Raw genomic sequence first — 18,418 nt, forward strand, 5'->3', positions numbered from 1 at the left:
GTCTTGCAGGAATGGAGGAAGAAATCCTTACAGGCGCCCCCAGATAAAGGTACTGTGTGCACAGAAGGATAACACAATCCCCGACAGAGAAAACGGGCAGTGTTCTTGCTGGACGGGAAATGAAGATTCTACTCTTTTCTGGAGAGATAATGAGTCCGCACTTGGAAGCAGACCCGTGAAACAAGTGAAGGAAACGTTGCAGATCTGCAGGGGATTTTGAATGAATGCAGATGTCATCAGCGTAGCAAGTAATCGTGGTTCCAGGAAGGAGGGTGAGTAGATGATGCATGAGGATATTAAACAAAAAAAAGACTAAGGACACCACGTTGTGGATGAGAGAAGGGAGGTGAAGTAGTGGGAAGGAGAGGGTGAGAGGATGGACTGAATGAGGAATGATTAGGATGAGTAGTGGACATGAACAAGGGCAAAAAGGGAGGAAGAGTGAAGAAGGAAGGAAGAGACTGAATAGGGAGGGAGAGACAAGGGAGTTGGAGAATGAGAAAACAAGAAGACTGAAAGAGGGAAAGAGCAGGGAAGGATTGGAGAACGATAGCTATGCAAGAAGGAGAGAAGGAAGAGAACAGGATATAGTTTTGTTTTTTAATCCGTACGACTCTGAACATAGGTTTAACAGCCCGTTCCCTAAAGGCCCGTCCAGACGATCGAGCAATGCCCGCGGGCACAAGCGAGCAGTTTGCCTGTTGACGGGCTCACCGCTTGCGCCCGCGGGCAAATGTGTAAATTGCCACGGGCAATTTACGCATTTGCCCGCGGGCACAAGCGGTGAGCCCGTCAACAGGCAAAGTGCTCGCTTGTGCCCGCGGGCATTGCTCGATCGTCTGGACGGGCCTTTAGGCCCATCAGCCCTTGTTCATAAAGTACGCCTTTACATGTCACCAGTTCGGCGCCAAAACCAGCTATCCACATTGAAAACATGCATGGGCTGTCTCATACAGAACTGATGCACTGGTATTAGCAGGGGTGTTTTACGTGTTGGCATGTCTATAGTAGGTCAGTCCAGCCTGCTTTAACGAAATTCATATACTTCAAACTGTTCCCTGCCCCAGCTAGGATTCGAAACCGTGCCTACTGGGTCAGCAGACAACCTCTCTACCTACTAGGCCACCGCCTCCCCCAAAGTGCAAATATATACATAAAAAATGCATATAGAACGCACCCTACTAGAAAAAGTTTTTCATTAAGGTCGAACTGTTAATCATTAGTAGATGTCGTATTACTATATTCTAAGCGATTTATTTTGCCATTAATGCAATCTATGTCGATATTTAACCGATATTACTAGCACGATAGATAAAATGACGGTGGTATATTCAAGACAAGTGACTAAGGAAGATACTTTGATACGCAATATCATCATCATCATCATCATCAGCCGTTTGAGTATCCACTGCAGGACCGGCCTATCCCAACCGAAGTGGGGACAATACAGCCAATGTATCTCTACCAAGTGGCTTAGGCTGTCTCGTAGAGACTGTATGTAGGGTGTGAAGTGCTTGTAAGTGTAATTTTGGTGTTGGAGTGGCTTTGGATGTGTGTGTAGTCTGTGAAACAAGTGTAATCGGCCCGCGCAAGCCAACTGAGAGCAAGCATACTTTTTATAGTAAGCGACACTGGTTCAACCACAGCACCCCTTATGTCCGCAAAGCAGTACGTGGCCAGAAGAACGCTCCAAAAGTTTTTAACTCTGGCGGGGCGCGAACCCTCACTCTCCAGGGTACGAAAATGCACACTTTACCACTGTATAACAGAGGCTCCTATACACAGTATATATATATATATATATATATATATATATATATATATATATATATATATATATATATATATATATATATATATATAAATATATATATATATATATATATATATATATATATATATATATATATATATATTGTTACGGAACAGAGAGAGATAATGAACACTTCAAGTGAGAATACTAAAATCACTACTGTCCCGCAAAGTTCCAGGTTCAAAACAAAAGATTTAGGTAAAATTACAAGTTAAAGTTTAATGCTCAAACTAACAACTAAACATTCAGGACTCATAAGGATAATGTAATGGCAAAACAGGTTATATATATGGTTAACTGATATAACCTCTATTAACATGAATTTAGCAAGAGCAAATTTAACTAAGTCAGCCCTGATAAATGAGAAAACCAGATAATGCTCAGTTAAAGCAAGATATATTATTACAGATACAAAATATTATTAATAATGGCTGACATTAAAAACTCTACATGAATCACAAAAACCTTACCAGGCCTATGAATTAACGCCTTAGGCCATACAGTACAAGAAAAATGGTAACAACACTTATACTCAAATTATACAGCAGCTAGATGGCTGGAGACTTCCTGGGCACTCACAAAAATAATAATACACTATACAGGGGAGGACAGAGATGTGAACAAAATGAGGAGTAGATCTAAGTGGCAACTAATGCAGAGACTGAGCTCATTATATAGGGGCCGGCAGAGCTTGATTCAACTTGCAAGAAGGACGCGCAAATGAGGGCACAGGGGAGGAAGAGTTGACAGTCCTGCTCTGAACAACAGAAAGAACGATTTACTCTACTATAAGGGGGAGAAGGGGGGAGTGAGGCAGAACACGCAAGCGTGGTCACTATGGAAGCCACGAGGCGAATCGTGATCAAACATACAGCATACTGTGCGTTAAAATTACACAAAGGATGATGAAATCATAGGCTATGTAACACCTCCCCACAAAGAAAAAGAAATTTACAAAGGAAATTTCTTATTACTCTAAAACAATCTGTCTAAAGTCTAGATAAGCAATCTGCAATAACATTTTCTTTCCCCTTGACATGTTGTATGTCCAATGAATACTCCTGAAGAAGTAGACTCCATCTTGTCAATCTCTGATTTTTATCTTTAACTTACTAAGGAATTTCAGTGGGTTATGATCAGTACAAATGACTATGGGGTCAAAACCAGAACACAAATAAAATGAAAAATGCTGTAAACCCAAAATCAAGGCCAAAAGCTCTTTCTCAATAGTTGAGTAGTTCTTTTGAGGTGGAGTGAACTTCTTACTGTAATAAGATACAGGGTGTTCAATACCCTAATCATCCTCTTGCAGCAAAACAGCCCCAGCTCCTGTATCACTTGCGTCAACAGCCATCTTAAAAGGCTTAGCAAACTTTGGAGTAGCGAGCACTGGCTGACTTAATAGGATAGCTTTAAGTTTACTGAAAGAGGATTCACAGTTAACGGTCCAGACAAATTTAACTCTCTTTTTCAGTAGGTCTGCAAGTGGTGTTACAAGAATTGAAAAGTTAAGAACAAATCTCCTGTAATAACCTACCATTCCCAAAAATCTTTGTAGCTCTTTCCTACTTTTAGGTCTGGGAAGATCACTTATAACCTGAACCTTAGCTCCTTGTGGTGCAACGTGTCCATCACCAATTATGTACCCAAGGTACTGAACTTTAGCTTGACCAAACTCACACTTTGATAAATTAGCTACAAGATTAGCCTGAACCAAACGCTCAAGAAATTTACTGACATGGTATAGGTGATCTTTCCAGCTGGCACTGAAGATTATTACATCATCAATATAAACAACACACACTGCCAAACCCTCTGTTACAACATTCATGAGCTTCTGAAAAGTGGCTGGTGCATTCTTCATACCATATGGCATTACAGAACATGCAAAAGTGTTTCCTAGTGTTACAAAACATGAGATCTCCCTAGCACGTTCAGTCATAGGTACTTGCCAGTATCCCTTTAACAAATCAAACTTACTTATGTACCTAGCCTTTCCGATCTTGTCTATGCAATCTTCCACGCGAGGGAGAGGGTAATTGTCTGTTTTGGTTATCTGATTAACACGTCTGTAGTCAATGCAAAGCCGCTGTGACCCACCTGGCTTAGGGACTAGAGTGACAGGAGAACTCCACTCGCTCTGACAGGGCTCAATCATCTTGTGGTCCAACAGGTAGCCAAGCTCCTTCTGGATGAGAGGAACTTTCACTGGGTTCACACGGTAAGGAGGCAGTTTAATTGGCTTTGCGTCTCCAACATCGACAGCATGCATCAAAACAGTGGTTCTTCCTGGAGTGGCACGGAACACTTGCGGGTACTCCTGCAGTAATGCCAAAAACTCCTGCCTTTCCTTGGGAGATAGATGAGAAAGCTTAATCTGGAGATCATTCATGATATCATGATTCTTCCCCAAACTATCACTCAGGCTCATGCTGCATGGGAGAACTTCACTTGCAGACTCGGGTGGAACAGCTACAGTACAGACTGGGTTATTTTCGTCCCGCCTGTGATATAACTTTAGCATGTTGATGTGACAAAGTTGCTTGTTCTTTCTATGATCTGGTGTGGCGATGACATAGTTGACATCACTGAGTCTCTTCTCCACGAAATAAGGACCACTAAACTTGGCTTGAAGAGGTTGCCCATGCACTGGTAGCAGAATCAAAACCTGATCTCCTGGCTGAAAGTGGCGTAACCTGGACTTCTTATCATACCAAGTCTTCATCTTCTCCTGAGCAGCTCCTAAATTCTCTCTAGCCAGCTGTAAAGCAGTGGACAGCCGTTCTTTGAACTTCATCACATACTCCAGCAGCTTGACGTCATCTTCCTCCGACAGCCAGCATTCCTTCAGTAGCTTAAGGGGTCCTCTTACTTCATGGCCAAACAGTAGTTCAAAGGGTGAGAAGCCCAGTGATTCATTTGGAGATTCTCTTGCGGCAAATACAACGAATGGAAGACCTTTATCCCAGTCTTTCTGATGTTCCAAACAGTATTTCCTGAGCATCGATTTGAGTGTTTGATGATATCTCTCCAGCGCTCCTTGGGTCTGGGGATGGTAAGCTGAAGACGTGATCTAGGTGATGCCCAACTCGTTCAGAGACTGCTTGAAAACATTTGACATGAAATTACTTCCCCGGTCTGACTGTACCTACTTGGGCAGACCAAACTTGGTGAAGAACCCTAGCATTTCCTTAACCACGTTCTTTACACAGATATTTCTAAGTGGAATGGCTTCAGGATAACGAGTAGCCATATCAATCAGGGTCAGCACATAAGAAAATCCTGAAGAAGTCTTAGGAAGAGGGCCCACAATATCCACCAACACACGGGTGAATGGCGCCTCAAAAGGAGGAATGGGAACTAGAGGTGCAACCTTTTCGATCTGATTACACTTCCCCACAACTTGACAGGTGTGACAAGACTTACAATACCAGGAAACATCTCTGAAGATACCTGGCCAGTAGAAGTGTTTCAAAATGCGTGCCACAGTCTTCCTCACTCCAAGGTGTCCTGCCAAACTGGAATCATGAGCCACTCTAATGATATCCTGCCTACAAACACGAGGGATGACAACTTGATGTACAACCTCCCATTCACAGTCGGCTGATGCTGCTGGGGGTCTCCACTTTCTCATAAGTACTCCTGACTTTATATAATAACAAGTAGAAGCACCAGCTGACTCTTCCTCACTGCAAGCAGAGTTAGCTAGACCTTTCAACTCAGGGTCAGCAACCTGCAACTCAACCAACTCTTGACGAGACAAATTATCAACACTACGGGGTACTGCCTCATCTGGTGAGTGGTCCAAATTAGCAAGAAAAGTGTCAGCTAGGATAACATCATCATCATCATTATCCTCTAAGTCACCAGTAACTTTAGACTTAGCCCTAGTGACAGCACATGCAGAGAACACATCAGGGACATCACAATCCTGGGTCGCAGTCACTGGCTCACTAGACAACTGAGGAGCTGGACACACTTGACTTCCACCAATATCATTTCCAAGTAAGAAAGTTACACCTGACATTGGGAGAGTCTCAACCAACCCAACCATAACGGAACCATTAACAAAACCAGACTCTAAATTCACTCTGCACAGAGGGACAGAGAAGTAATTATTCCCTACACCTCGTAAGATTACAGTTTCATCAGAGGAATTAACATTAGAGCCTAGAACACTGGTCAGCATAATGGATTGGCAAGCACCTGTATCACGATATATTTTAACTGATTTCCTGTCATTATTGTCCAGAGGACTGACAAAACCATCAGACAGGAAATTAGCACATGAACTCTTGAGAGTGTCACCCACGTTACTGCTCAAAAGAGGAGCTTCATCATGAGAATTTAATTTACCCCTCAAAGCAGGTTCAATTAACTCAGTTAAAGAATTCTGGGAACTCTCAAGGGTGGACACTAGGCCAATTGACTGAATATTTAAAGACTCCTTTTTGTTCACATCACGCTGTCTCCTGAAACATTTCTCCGTAGTATGACCAAGCTTACTACAATAAGGACATTTACTTTTCTGAAATCTAGAGGCAGAGCTGGTATTTACTTCCTGAGAAATGTCATCTTTATACTCTTTCCTGTTACCTGTACTCTAAGTAGAAGCAACATACGACTTACTCTCAGCTTTCCTTTTTTCTTTAGAATATCTCTTGTGAGTGAGAACATATTCATCAGCTAAAACTGCGGCATCAGACAAATTATCTATTCTTTTCTCATCAAGATATAGGCTTACATCTTTATTAATACACCTTTTGAAGTCCTCCAGCAAAATCATCCGCCTAAATTTATCAAAATCAGAATTTACATTCTTAGAATTTAACCACTGCTCTAACAGATCTTCTTTGATTTTTGCATACTCAACATGGGATTGCTTATCTTGCTTATAAGTTGTCCTAAATTTTACTCTATAGGCTTCAGGAACAAGCTCTTAGGCCTTAAGAATCAAACTCTTAACTACATCATAATTATCAGATTGATCCTGAGGCACAGATGCATAAGTTACTTGAGCTTTACTGGTGAGAACACTCTGTAGGAGTACTGGCCAATACTTTTTGGGCCAATTAAAACCTGTAGCTACCCCCTCAAACAACTGAAAATACTTTGTTAAATCAGATTCATTAAAAGGAGGGACAAGTTTAACATTTTTAGCCACATCAAAATCATCAGAGCTAGATGATCCAGTTCCACCTTGTTTCATGCGATACTCATGGTCTGCCTGAATCCTAGCAAGTTCAATTTGTGCCTGAGCCTGTGCCTGTGCCTCCTGAATACGAGCCTGAGACTCAGCCTCCTTAGCATTTGCCTGAAACTCAGCCTCCTTAGCACGAGCCTGAAACTCAGCCTCCTTAGCACGAGCCTCCTGCAGGGCTAGCTGTAACTTAGCTATTTCAATTTGCGTTTGCTCATCTGGAGGAGTTACATTGAACAAGCTTTTATTAATCATGTCAACAATTTGATCTTTAGAATGATGAGAACGAACAGCAATTCCCAATTGTTGAGCAACAAGCTTAAGTTAATTCTTTGTTCTGTTTTCTACATCACACACTGTTTGCACATTTGACAAAAAATCTTTGGCTTCATCAAGAGTAGTAATAGTAGACATTATGAATAAATCTCAGTCACAAAATATCAAGCAATATCCTTATGATAATATCCTGAATATCCTGATAAGAGGTCGCCAAATTTATGTTACGGAACAGAGAGACATAATGAACACTTCAAGTGAGAATACTAAAATCACTGCTGTCCTGCAAAGTTCCAGGTTCAAAACAAAAGACTTAGGTAAAATTACAAGTTAAAGTTTAATGCTCAAACTAACAACTAAACATTCAGGACTCATATGGATAATGTAATTGCAAACCAGGTTACATATATGGTTAACTGCAATAGCCTCTATTAACATGAATTTAGCAAGAGCAAATTTAACTAAGTCAGCCCTGATAAAATGAGAAAACCGGATAATGCTCAGTTAAAGCAAGATATATTATTACAGATACAAAATATTATAAATAATGGCTGACATTAAAAACTCTACATGAATCACAATAACCTTACCAGGCCTACAAATTAACGCCTTAGGCCATACAGTACAAGAAAAATGGTAACAACACTTATACTCAAACTATACAGCAGCTAGATGGCTGGAGGCTTCCTGAGCACTCACAAAAATAATAATACACTATACAGGGGAGGACAGAGATGTGAACAAAATGAGGAGTAGATCTAAGTGGCAACTAATGCAGAGACTGAGCTCATTACATAGGGGCCGGCAGAGCTTGATTTAACTTGCAAGAAGGACGCGGAAATGAAGGCACAGGGGAGGAAGAGTTGACAGTCCTGCTCTGAACAACAGAAAGAACGACTTACTCTACTATAAGGGGGAGAAGGGGGGAGTGAGGCAGAACACGCAAGCCTGGTCACTATGGAAGCCACGAGGCGAATCATGATCAAACATGCAGCATACTGTGCGTTAGAATTATACAAAGGATGATGAAATCATAGGCTATGTAACTATATATATATATATATATATATATATATATATATATATATATATATATATATATATATATATATATTAATCACGTTGAGAGAAAGAGAGAGAGAGAGAGAGAGAGAGAGAGAGAGAGAATAAGACTCTTCACTCCCTTTACTTCCTCTGTTACAATAATGAATGTAAGGGCCCCATAATTGTTGGGAAGAAAAAACTTCTAAGTAATATTTCGACAGAAGATGAAATACGTAACACAATTCTTCTTTATAATCACCATCATCATCAACATCGTCTTCCTTGTCATGATCATCATCATCATCATCATCACGCTCTATTTTCCCAGGTAAGAGGTGAAAAAAGGCAGAATCCAGAAACAGGGCATAAGAAAGCACGCCAATGGAGGAAATATCAACAAATTTGTGAGCCAGATAGGTCACATACTCTTTCATACATCCTTCAGTCTTATAAAAACCTTGCTCCAAGTAACAAGAAAAGTATCTGCATACATTTTCGTTCATGTATTTTTCTCTATAAGCTGTTTTCAGTTTCAGTTGTTGATTATATGTATTCTCTCTTTTTTTTTTTTTTTCATCTAAAGGAACTGGGCTGGATCCACGAAGCCAATATCGTGGTTGTATGAATTTTAGTGAACCTTCGTTGTGAGGTTGACATGAACCTCCTTGGTTGTTAGCCAAATCGATCCTCCAGTCACACTTGACTTGGCCATTAACCGGACTGAAATTGGTTGGAGATCTTGGTTGCGTTGAACAAGTGCACTGTACAGACTTATTCCGTTGAGTGCCAAGTTGCATAAAGGTACCTAATGCTTGTCTCGTGATTATTGATAGATAAATCATCTTCCTTGTTGGTTTAACGTATTATTCTAATAAATGGTTCTTGTCGTTTTTAACCCATTTCATCAGCTGATGATAGTTTTTATACACTACAAGATATTATTTATAGTAGGAGAGACTTTATGAATTGCAGAGATAAATAATGGCCTTCATTTACCCCCTTTTGAGGTGGATGGTGCCAACCATCATCCACTCACTTAATGTAGTGCTGCCCTTTTCTTCCTTCACCTTTATCATCCATTTTCTTTGTCTGCCCTCCTCTCTTCCTATTTCTCCCATCTTTTCTGTCACTCTTTATTACTCCTCTTTCCTTTTCAGGTGACTGTACAGTACATCGAGTGATAAGCCTAAAAGTTTCCTGTAAAGCCAGGAAAGCATCTACAACGCTAGGTGGCAACCATATAACCAGCCCATATGTGTTCCCTACGTGTCAACAAGTGGGTTGATTGAGGGTTAGTGCCCCTGCCCGTAAAACAACTGACTCAAAGACAAACAACCACCCTTTGCAGAATTATGGCGCCTGGCTATAGATAGATAGATTTACCGCTCACTACAAATGTTCTCCCCAGCACATAATTAAATCATCTGGAGGTAGCAAGAATTGGACAGGAAAGCACGTTACCTTACTGATTTAGTAAATCTATCATCTCTCAGGTGGGGAATTTCGGCGATATTTCCATACCATACATTTTCTCCACTTTTCTTCGGCCAACGTGATATTTTATGAATGAAAGAGTAATATGCAAATATTATGCACCCTACTAAATTTGTTTGGTAACAGGAATAATATATTGAAAAACACATGAGTCAGGATAATGCGAAAGTTAAAAGTTTTCTGTTTCGGCAAAGTTTACGTTAACCATTCTCTCAGACTGTTCACTTACCTTTATTAATTTCATTTCCTTTGCTTTGTTGGTTAAGCCCCAGTCTCACTGTGGCGATTTATTTAACGAGCCACAACGATCTGGCATTCGTGGAGAAAATCGTTTTGGATATTCTGATTCTTTTAGTTCTTTCTTGTTCTGTTAAACTTTCCCTGCACATCGTGCAGATTGGCTTGATTCACGGAGGCGCTACGACAGTTCTGAAGTGTTCAAAATTGTCGTTGCACCGCAACAATTTATCCTCCCATGGCCAGGGATGGATCCAGGAATTTTCGGTGGGGGGGTCTGATTCGCTGATTCAAACAAAGACTTGACGCGACATACTGATATTTCAATGTTGAAATTACCTCTTTATTCAATGATGCATTGCCGGTGGGGGGGATGCATCCCCCCATCCCCCCCCTGGATCCATCCCTGCCCATTGCCTTTGGGTACTCCGGTGTAGTCCTACTTCTTTGCAGTGCTTTGTAATTCTTTGTTAATCTTATGGTTTCGTTGTTAAGATCACTGCTTTCCGTTGTGATTCTGGTTCAGGTTCTGCCGCGAGGAGAAAAGACACAGAAAGGTGGTAGGACGAACTGATTCGATGTTCGATGAGGAAGAACGACTGCCGTTGATAATAGAAGTAAGCAAAGAAGACTAAGAATGAACATCTATGCGACAAAGCAACGAGGCATAAGGAGTTACAGCGGCTGTATGAGATGAGGGAGGAATCAAGTAGATAACAGAAAGAAGGCAGAACGACAATCAAGTTGCAGAACAGTATATAGCGATGCAAGTAGACCCAGGACGATTTTGGGTACAAGGGGTATATACATAGGGCCCGATTCTTCTCGAAGTCAATTTTCATAGTAGCTCACCTCATTGTGGTTCATTACAGCGTGGTTTTTAAAGTCACTGTGCCTCCTGTGGGTTGTCATCCTCACCCCTCTTCAGAGACTACAACTAGCACACGACCTCCTGCAGGTTAGTTACAGTAAATTATTAAAAATAATAAATAACATTATGATAGCCCAAAACATGTATCATTGACATTTAGGTCTTTCAGACAGTATCAATCACTCAACCTACATACTTGTTGCTTAATAAAAATGTGTTCTACTTTTGTAGGTCCAGTTACAGAATGTTCAGAACAACCATGGTGTCGCCAGCCTGGTCCAACGTCGACGTTGAGCATGACAGGGACCACAGACATGATTTTGGATGCGAAAGTGGCTGCTGAGTAGACCTCTGTACGGGATGTATGAGCCGCTGATGGGTGAACTTGAGCGTGAAGACATCCCAGGCTTCAGGAATTTCATTATGTGTGTCATAAAGCACATCCTATTTCTCAGGATCACTACCTTCATGACTGAGGTCATCAAGCTCACTTCCAGAAGGAGTAGCAGGAGTTGGAATGGGAGGAAGGGTGGATGGCAACCTTCTTCACAGCTTAACACCGCGTTCTCCCTTGGATCCTCCTTTTGTCATTGTGAAAGAAGAAACTGGAAGAAGAAGCAAGGAAGCTCGAAGCAGACAGGAGAGAAGGAGATGTAATACGAAGGAAATGTTCTCAAGGACGGGCAATGTGTCCCGGAATTGCGCAGTAGTTATTTCTCTGAACAATTCGTACGGCATCGTTCTGACAGGTTCCAGTGATTTCCAGTATGTTCTGACTAGTTGTTCTTCCGTTCTCCGTCTACCTGTTCCGTTGCGTTTCTTAATACGTCATTGTACGTGCTCGCCTACTTCGTGTTACTTCGGCTCATACGTTGCAATGCCTCGTTCTAGTTCTTTCTACGTACTGTAGACTTAAATCTTTGTGTGTGTTTATGCTACTACCTTCGTTGTTAAATCGAGTTGATTAGCAAATATTGTCCTGTTGACTCGTTCCTCAACCAGATCTGGCAATCCCGGTGGCATTTTTTGAAGTTATTTGTGACCAAAATCGTTGTATCTATTGCGTACTGTTTCTTTGTGGTTCGGTGAAAGGATCGCCATAGTGGGACTGGGGTTTTAGGGAGAGAACTGAGGAACTTTTATTAAGACGGGCAGTACAGCTACTGGGTATTAACTGTGCCAATGCGTGAAGTGTCCCTCTCAAGCAGCTCATCATAAGGAAATACTAGAAGTACAGTGGAAACAGTCAAAGAGACAAACAGACAGGCAAGCAGACAGAAATGAAATTAAATGAAACGGTAGCTCCAGGTAACAAAGACCATATGGCACTAAGTCGCATCACAGAGTGAAAATATGGTAAAGGAGGAAAATAAGGGAAAAACGGAAGATAGAATTAAATATCATACAAAATCCCAAAATGAATTTAAAAGGACACTAAACGGGTAATAGAAAAATACCGAGACTCACTTAAAATATCGCTTAAATATGGAGGTCGGCAATGTGAGGATAAAAACGGGAATAGTCGAAGGCGATTCCTGTATGTCGAGGACAGGCAATGAGAATGTGGTGTACTGACAGGGGAACATTGCAAGCAGAGAGAAAGGTGGTGAATCATCAGACATCAAAAACCCATGAGTAAGACGTGTATGGCCAATACATAAGCGAGCGAGGGCAGGGCTGGAGGCACAGGGTCCTCCCGGTCGCCATCAAGCGACTGTGCCGGCAGCGACTGTTGCTATTTCCGGGAATGCTCGTCGGCGAGGAGGTGATGATGCGGCCTTATTCTTTACCAACATCCGCGGCCTTACCACAAATTTAAACTCGGTTCATTTTTTCCTTCAGTCCATATCCCCTTTGGCCCTTTTCCTCACAGAACCACAAATCTCGCCCTATACCAATATATCTCCATTTTGTTTTCCCGGTTACCATCTCCTTACAAACTTTCGTAACAAGGGCGGCACCTGTTGTTATATCAAATCCCAATATGCAGTTGACACTATTTTAAACTTCACTTCATCCAGTTTTGATTACTCATTATATAAATTAAATTGTCAAAACATTACCAAATATATCTGTGTAGTTTATCGTTCCCCCAATGCTTCTTCGGAACCCAGTGTATTTGATTCCATATCCAGTCAGTTGAGTAACCTTGACCTTGCCCTTGACAATGAAATTACCATTTTGGGTGATTTTAACATACACAATGTTGAATGGTTATTGCATTCTGCCCGGACTGACGACACTTGTCTAGAATACGAGCTGTTTGCGGAATCGTTTAACCTCACCCAGTTGGTAAAGCAACCAACCAGAATACCTGATAATCCTGACCATAATGCCCATCTCTTGGATTTATTCTTGACAAATAATCCAGATCAATACAGGATAGAGGTACTGTCACCACTTGGATCCTCTGACCACAATCTCATCAAAGCCTCATTAGTTAACCCTCCTACACCTCCCCATTCTGAACCTGTCAGGGTGGCCCGATGGCGCTTTGACAGGGCAGACTGGGATAGATTTAGAAATTATCTTGCTGATATTCCATGGCAGTCTTTCTTCTCTAGTGATCCCAATTCTACCCAGTCCCACATCTGCGACTTAATACTAGCTGGTTTGGAGTTATTCATACCAAGTCAACAATTCACTAAAAGATCAAACTCTCCAAAATGGTTTGATGGCAATTGTGCCAGAGCAACAGCCCAAAAGTCATTAGCATATAACTCTTACTTAAAATCAAAAACATCTGAATCTCTCCCAATTTAAAATTGCTAGTAATCATGCAAAAGCTGTAATAAATCTATCTAAATCAAACTTTCTTCAAAAGCAAGCATCAAAACTACTTAACAACCCTAATGACAATAGAATATTCTGGCCAACTCTTAATTCTTTCAATAATAACTTTAACAAGTCATCTTCCATTCCACCACTAAAATCTTCAGATGGCAATATTACAAATGACCCACGTGGGAAAGCAGATATCTTTGCTAGTACCTTTGCCAGAAACTCTACCATAGATGATACCAGCCAGAATGCCTCAGTACTGGAACTTGATTCTCCCGAAATTGCCCCACTTAAAATACAGACAAGATATGTAAAATCCATCCTAGACAATTTACCTACCAACAAAGCTCCAGGCCCAGATGGAATTCCGCCAATTGTTTTGAAAAAGTGTTCCCCTGAACTTGCCTCTGTCCAAGCTAAATTATTCAGACAAGGCATACGTACTTCTTTATTCCCAAATTCATGGAAAGAAGCCAATATCCACCCTGTTCCGAAGAAAGGAAGTTCGTCTGAACCCTCCAATTACAGACCAATAGCTGTCACATCTCTTGGTAAGGTATTTGAAACTTTAATTAATAAGCATATTGTTAAACATCTTGAATCCAACAACTTAATTAGTGATAGACAATACGGTTTTCGCCATGAAAGATCCACCATTGACATACTCAGTCTCTTAACTCATACCATCCATCAATCTATTGATCTCTTTGGAGAAACTCATGCAGTAGCTCTTGATATCTCTAAAGCTTTCGACAGAGTATGGCACCGTTCCCTGCTGTTCAAACTCCCTTGCTATGGACTAACGTCTTTTGTTCCTTTGATTTCCTCTTATCTTAGTGACAGGAAAATAAGAGTAAAAGTAGATGATGTATATTCGAATTTCCACTCAGTTAACGCCGGCGTGCCGCAGGGCTCAGTTCTGGCGCCAACCCTATTTCTGGTTCATATTAATGATCTCTTATCTGTCACTCACAATTCCATTCACTCATATGCAGATGACTCAACACTACATAGTTCATTCACACGCAGACATCCGTTTACAAAGTCTAATATCTCTACCTCTCAACTCAGTACAGCCATCTCCATAAATCAAGATCTATCTACAATCAGTGAATGGGGACAAAACAACCTTGTCTCTTTTAATGCTAGTAAAACTAAATATATACAGTTTACTAATAGACAGATATTGCCAGATTCGTACATTACCTTCAGTGCTACTAATATTCCCATCTCCAAAAGTATTGAAATTCTTGGTGTCTCACTTAACAGTGCCCTCAGGTGGACCTCTCATGTCAGATCACTTGCTAAAACCGCCTCAAAGAAACTTGAATTATTGTACAGACTCCGTAACTTCTTCGCCAATGAGCAGTTAGCTATAATTTATAAGAGTCATGTGCGCTCTCAGCTTGAATATTGCTCACCCTTGTGGAATGGTTGTGGAGAGGTTGCATTAAGACAACTAGACAAAATTCAGAATAAAGCTGTTAGAATCATAAACAACCCTGCCATTACATATAAACTACCTCCCCTGCAAGTAAGAAGGAATGTTGCCTCCCTTGCATTATTTTACAGATATTTTTTTGGCAAATGCTCAGACGAAGTTGCGTCCATGGTGCCACCTCTCTATGCCTTCCATCGTGCTACACGGGCATCTGGTAGCGCTCATGACTGGAATGTCACTCAACCATATTGCAGAACTTCTGCCTATCAGAATTCTTTCATTCCCCGAACTGCATCTCTCTGGAACTCGCTTCCCCAGAGTTGTTTTCTTCCAAATTTCAACCCACAACTGTTCAAGTCTAATTGTTACAGATATTTTATGAACAGAGGACACCAGTAATCTGGTGTATGGATTATTTTTTTCTTTTACCCAATTGTTTTTCCTTCCTCCGTTCTGTTATTTATTTAAAAAAAAAAAAAAAAGTCTCCCACAGCGTTATGATGACAAGGATTGGACTATGGAGAAGCAGAAGATTTAACAGTCTGGAGTTTATTACCAGTCAACAAGGACCAGCAAGACTGCCACCGCTGTTGGAAGAATGCTCGGAGGATAGGAAAAAAATCAGAAACTGGAACAGATCAAAAGGGCACACAAGGGGACTGGAGGACTTCGCCAGCCAAGGCATCCACAGTTTCATTACTAGGAACGCCGACATAATCTGGCACTCAGCAGAAAGACACTGATTTTTTCTTGACAGACAGACGAAACAGCCACTCTTGAATCTCTAAGACGGGAGGATGAAAGCGCGAAGTTGACTGCAACAGAAGAAGTGCACTAAGGGAGTCAGAGAATAGAACGAAGGATGATGAAGGATGGCTGTAACATTTATGGGCCGCAAGTAATAAAGCATGAAGTTCAGCTGTCATAACTGAAGTTACTGAAGGAAGGCTATACTGATATGAATGATCAGGGAAATGAACTGCAAACCCAGTACCGTGTGCCATTCTTTATCCATCTGTATAGACTTGGACTGCAGAAGCATGCTCGACAAGATGTGCATGAAAGGAAGATCTAAGAACTATGGAAGAGGTAGACGACTTTGAGGAAGGCAATATGGAAGGACAAACAGAGGGATGTCACAGCAGCGAAGGTGGAAACTGCCCAGGGCGAAATAAGAGAACATTGTCTATGGAAACTGGGAAGGACTGAACATGAAGTATGAAAGGGGGTCGACGACGGGGATGGGTTTAATAATAATCTGCAGAGGAATGTATTCTGAGCACCGAAGAAGACTGAAACTGATGCTGTCTCAAGAAATAGCAAAGAGAAAGTAATGCGCGATGTCTAGAAAGCGAAGGGTAACCTGACTCCACATAAAGACTCTCTACTGGAGAGGAGTGGAAAGCACCAAGCACTAAACAAAGACCAAAATGGTGTACCAAATGAAGTTTTTGTAATATACGAGCGGAAGCAGAAGAGTAAACTTGGCACCCATAATCTAATTTTGATAAAATAAGGGCTGAAGGTTAAGTAAGCATGTAAGGTAAGCACTCCAAGACACATGGGATAGAATTTGCAGGAAACGTAGACATTGTAAAATCAACACCTTCAAAGACGAAATATGAGCATCCTATGTCAACTTAGGATCAAAGATCAGGCCCAAGAATCTAGTAGATACCCGATACTGAAGAGGATGATGATGAAGATAGAGAGGTGGGTGAAGCGACTGACAACTTCGAGTAAAGGTCATTGCACACGACTTAGAAGTGGAGAACCGAAAACCATGAGCAGTAGCCCAAGAAGAAGCATACGTAATAGCAGACTGAAGAAGACTCTGTAACACTACGGAATTAGAGCCTGACGCACAGACAGCGAAGTCGTCAACATATAAAGAAGAATGTACAGCTACTGGAAGAGAAGCAACAATATCATTAATTGCAATAAGGAAAAGTGTTGTGCTAAGAACCTCGCCCTGAGGAACTCTTTCGTATTGTGGGAAGGAATCAGACAAACTATTACAGACACGAACAGAAAATGACCTATTTTTTCAAATAATTTTGAATAAAAACTTCCATATTGCCAACAATACCAAGTAATTGGACTGTATGGAGAATATGATACTTTCATGCTGTATCATATGCCTTCTCAAGATCAAAAAATACAGCAAGGACTGATTAACCTTTGGAAAACGCAGCCTTAACATACGTTTCTAATTTAATCAATGGGTCCAAAGTACTTCGCATCTTTCGGTAGCCGAACTGAGCTGAAGATAAAAGACGGTTAGATTCTTACAACCACATTAGCCTAGCATTCATTAATCATACGTTCCAGGACTTTGCAATAACAGCATGTCAGAGCTATTGGATGATAATCTTGAGGAAGATGGCCATCATTAAAAGGTTTGAGGAGAGGAATAATAAGCGCAATGTGCCAACTTGGGGGTAATTCGCCTGTGGTCCAAACACGATTGTAAAGTGCTAATAAAAACTGAAGCCCCGCCGATGACAGGTGATTAAGCATCGTTTAATGAACACCATCTAAACCCTCACATGTATCTCTGCAAGAACGAATGGCATCACGTAATTCCGCCGACGTCAAAGGAGCATTATAATGTTCTTCATCAGAGAGGTGGAAATGGAGCGGATGACGCTCTGCTGTTGAACGAAGTTTATGAAAGTCACTCATCAGATGAGAGCCTTTACTAACCTCACTAAAATGTTTGCCTAGCACATTGGCAACTAAGTAGGGATCTGCTATGGAAGTACCATGTAGATGGAGGACCAGAGCAGGAGATGGTAGCTGTTTACCTGCTAACTTATGGATACAGGCCCAAACCGCTGAGATGGGCGTGTTAGAAGTAACTCGAGAAACATATAACTTCCATTTGGATTTCTTAGCCTCTTTAACTGTTCGACGAAAGGCAGCGCTGGCACGTTAGAAAAGTATAACGTGATAAACATTATCAGCGGTATGATGTTTGCGTTGATAGCTCTTCCAAGTAGCCCATTTGATGCAGAGGGCTCTTGAGCATTCTGGCGTCCGCCAAGGAACGCACTTAGACGAAAAGGGATGAGTGGTCTTTGGAACTGCCTGATGAGCAACATTTTGGACCACATCGAGGAATTTAGTGAGCATACCATGTACACAAGAAGAAGGAACGGAAAGAGGAGTCGTATAGGAAGTAAAAGCTGTCCAATTCACTCGAGCAAAACACCAACGTGGAGGGCATGGAGTAGGAGAATACGATGTGAGTTGAAAATG

Source organism: Coenobita brevimanus, chromosome 89 (assembly GCF_032717465.1).
Source record: "Coenobita brevimanus isolate Jiangsu-jjx chromosome 89, ASM3271746v2, whole genome shotgun sequence".
Lineage (NCBI taxonomy): Eukaryota > Metazoa > Arthropoda > Malacostraca > Decapoda > Coenobitidae > Coenobita > Coenobita brevimanus.